We start from the raw sequence: 3756 nt of genomic DNA, 5'->3' as shown, positions 1-3756 counted from the left end.
CATTGTTATATTTTTTTCCCACAATTTATGATGTTATTTATGCATGCCAACACTTGCATTATTATACATTGAATTTGCCAATGTTTTAGTTAATTTTTTGTGTGCCAATCCTAATCAAATCACATGGGGCATGTACCATTGGACCCCTCACATGATTAATTTAAACTTTAAAAACTCTTCTCTTTCATCTCATTGAAAGTCCTCGATTTGTTTTTTTATTATGTTTTTCTTGAATACAAATCACAAAATTGTTAAAAAAAAAATTAAAAATTAAAAATACAGAAATCAATCATAGAATTGAAAATAACATTTTCACACGAGATTAGTTTTATTCTTTTTGCAGATCAAATATTTATATGAGAGAGTTCTTTTTGATTCTGTAATTAATTTCTATGCCAATAGAAGAATATAATATTAAACCATTGAATTCATGTTAAGACAGAGAGAGATAGAGGGGTGTTTGGCTCTATTATTATTAGTACTATTATAGTTAAAGGTATGAATACTCTAATGGTCCTGCAGGAAACTGTCTTATGAATATTATAATTCAGCAGTTTTTGGTTATAACAATAATTTAATATGATTGTTTAATTAAAGGACTCAGCCTGACTTTTATTAATAGGGTACCCTCTATCAATTAGGGCAGAAAAAGCCATAATTGCCCATTTGATACAGCACATAACCACACATACCAGTGGTCCAGTTGCAAGGCAATGCATCACCTCCCCTCCTTGTTTTTATTGGCTCATCTTGTTATAATCAAAAGGAAGGTTGAGGTGATGGATTGAAATTTCAATTAAACTAAGGTCATGGTTCCATGTCGAATTAAGTTGATTGGAATTTTGACTACCATCGTATTGAATGATGAGATTATTAATTTTATGATATTAAGTTGGGAGATTTAAGACAAATTATAATTGTTTATACATCAGTATGGTAATAATAGTTGATTAAGATTAAAATCTATATAATTTTGTAAAAACCCATATTAAGTGATGAGATTATTAATTTGATGATATCATGTTAGAGATTTAAAATAAATTATATTTATTTGTACATTAATATAATAGTAGTTATTGATTGAGATTAAAACCTATATGATTATGCAAAAACTTTCATTACATAAAAAAGTGACTTTGTTCTTTTTGTAAATGTGGGCATGATAAGCTTTTCATTTCCAATCTTACTCCACCCCATTGGTAATGCCAATCTCACCCCCAAGTCTCGTTACTTTTTTTTTTTCAACCAAACCTAATTTCTAGAGCCCACACAGATTATTATTCTAATCCTTTTCCCAAGCTGGTAAACAAACATCATCCAAGAGTTGAGACCAAGAGCTAGATGAAGTGAAATTGTATGGGGTGTGTTTTTAACTCGCATAAATAGCTCAGTTGTCAAGAGTTTTAAAATAAATCGTAATACATCTAGATTTACCCGATATGCTGACAAGTAATTGTGTGAATCATGAATTTAGCTCAAAAATTTGTTCAAAGTGACCTTATCTTAAAAAAGTTTCTCATTAATAAAAAAAGTAATATAATAATAAAAAGTCACTATATTGTTATTATTATAACAACTAAAAATGAAATAATTTTATTGACATAGAGTCCAGTGCAGAACTCAAGCACCACCATGTTGACTTTGCCCCAGTTTCCATTGTATTGATACTTTAATTAAAATCCACTGCATTTTGTCACACATTGATACTGATAAAAAAATTGCAATTTGAGTATATAATATGTTATCAACCTAATTAGTAGTTTGGGAGGTGATATTTGGATTGTTTCTTGTTTTTTATGGCAATATTTTAATATGTATATATAGTTATTTTTAAAAACAATGAAGTGTCGAGTAAAAGTTTAAGATAAAAATGATTAGATATTTCAATTATTGAAAATGTATTAGTAGTGTAGAAATTGTATTGTTTCCAACTACTTAAATTTTTTGAGTAATAAAACGTGGTATATTTCATAAAAAATAATTAGACATTATGTTGCAATTATATTAATTGATATGCATTGTTGTACCATTAAGCATTACAAACCATAATATCTAAAAAAAAAATTACAAATGATTGACCAATAAATCTCATATTTTGAACTTGTAATCCATATGGTCCCATATTTTTTCTTGTGATCCATTTTAGTCTTTTTGGGTGTATTATGACTCATTTGCCCGCCACATTGGAGTGTCACATTTGAAAAAAGTAAAGTAAAGAGTTTTTTAATGTCACATCATACCTATTACGTTAGAGTGTCACATTTGAGAATAGTACATTAAATAATTTTTTATTTTTTTAGAGTGTCACATCATACTCGTCACGTTGGAGTATCACATGTTACATTTGGAAAAAGTAAACTAAGAAGTTTGTAATTTTTTTTGGAGTGTCACATTATACCTGCTACATTGTCACGTTTGAGAAAAGTATACGAAGGAGTTTTTATTTTTTTAAAGTGTCACATCATACTGGTCATGTTGTCACATTTGGTAAAAACATACTAACGAGTTTTAATTTTTTTTTGAGTAAGTTTTGAAATATCACATCATACCCGTCACGTTGTCACATTTACAAAAAATACACTAATGAGTTTTTAATTTTTTTGGAGTGTCACATTAATACCTGCCACGTTTTAGTGTTACATCATACCCACCACATTAAAGTGTTATATTTGAGAAAAGTACACTAAAGAGTTTTTAATTTTTTAAAGTGTCGCATCATATCTGTCACGTTGGAGTGTTACATGTCATGTTTGGGAAAAAAGTATACTAAGAAATTTTTAATTTTTTTTAGAGTATCACATCATACCTGTTACGTTAGAGTGTCACATGTTACATTTGGAAAAAAGTACATTAAAGAGTTTTTAATTTCTTTAGAGTGTCACATTACACCTGTCACGTTATCACGTTCGAGAAAAGAATACTAAAGAGTTTTTATTTTTTTTAAATGTCACATCACATTCGCCACGTTGTCACATTTGGAAAAAATACACTAAAGAGTTTTTAATTTTTTTGGAATAAAAGTTTGGAGTGTCACATCATACCAGCCACGTTGTAACATTTAAAAAAAATATACTAAGGAGTTTTTAATTTTTTTAGAGTATCACATCGTTGGAGTGTCATATTAATACATGTCACATTAGAGTATCACATTATACCTATCACAATAATAAAAGGGTATAGATATCCACTAAAACAATACCAAAATCAAAAATAAGACTACACGGAAAGAAAAACTCTTTACTAATAGGATTTAACAGATTAATAGAAAAAAATTTGGATTAATTGAAATATTTGTTTATAAGATTGAATTTATGGGTAAACATCCCTAAATAAAAGTGATATTTAAAAAATAAATAAATCACTATATTTTGTAAAAATTGATAAAATGTTGTCAAATCTCTAGTATTATTAATTTTCTTTATTTTATTTAAAGATATTTTTAAGATGAAAAGTACATAGAAAATATACGCCTATTTTGATAAGCGGATTAAAAACTAATTTTTGGGTCAAAAAATTAAAAAATTGACTTTTAATTAAATTATCAAAATAAACAATAGTATATTTAGGTCCAATATATATCAAACATATTAGGGTTTATAGAATAGATTGATTTGACAGGAAGATGAATCCAGAATTAAATCAACTTTGGGCTGTTTTGAACCCAGTTAAAATTAAATTTTAATTTTTAATTTATTTTGAGTCATATTATTTTTTATATTTTTAAATCATAAAAAATTAAAATAATAAAAAAAAAGG

This window comes from Camellia sinensis, chromosome 2, assembly GCF_055761805.1.
Source record: "Camellia sinensis isolate YWXY chromosome 2, ASM5576180v1, whole genome shotgun sequence".
In the NCBI taxonomy this organism is placed as follows: Eukaryota; Viridiplantae; Streptophyta; class Magnoliopsida; order Ericales; family Theaceae; genus Camellia; species Camellia sinensis.
Note: the sequence above shows the minus strand (reverse complement) of the source record.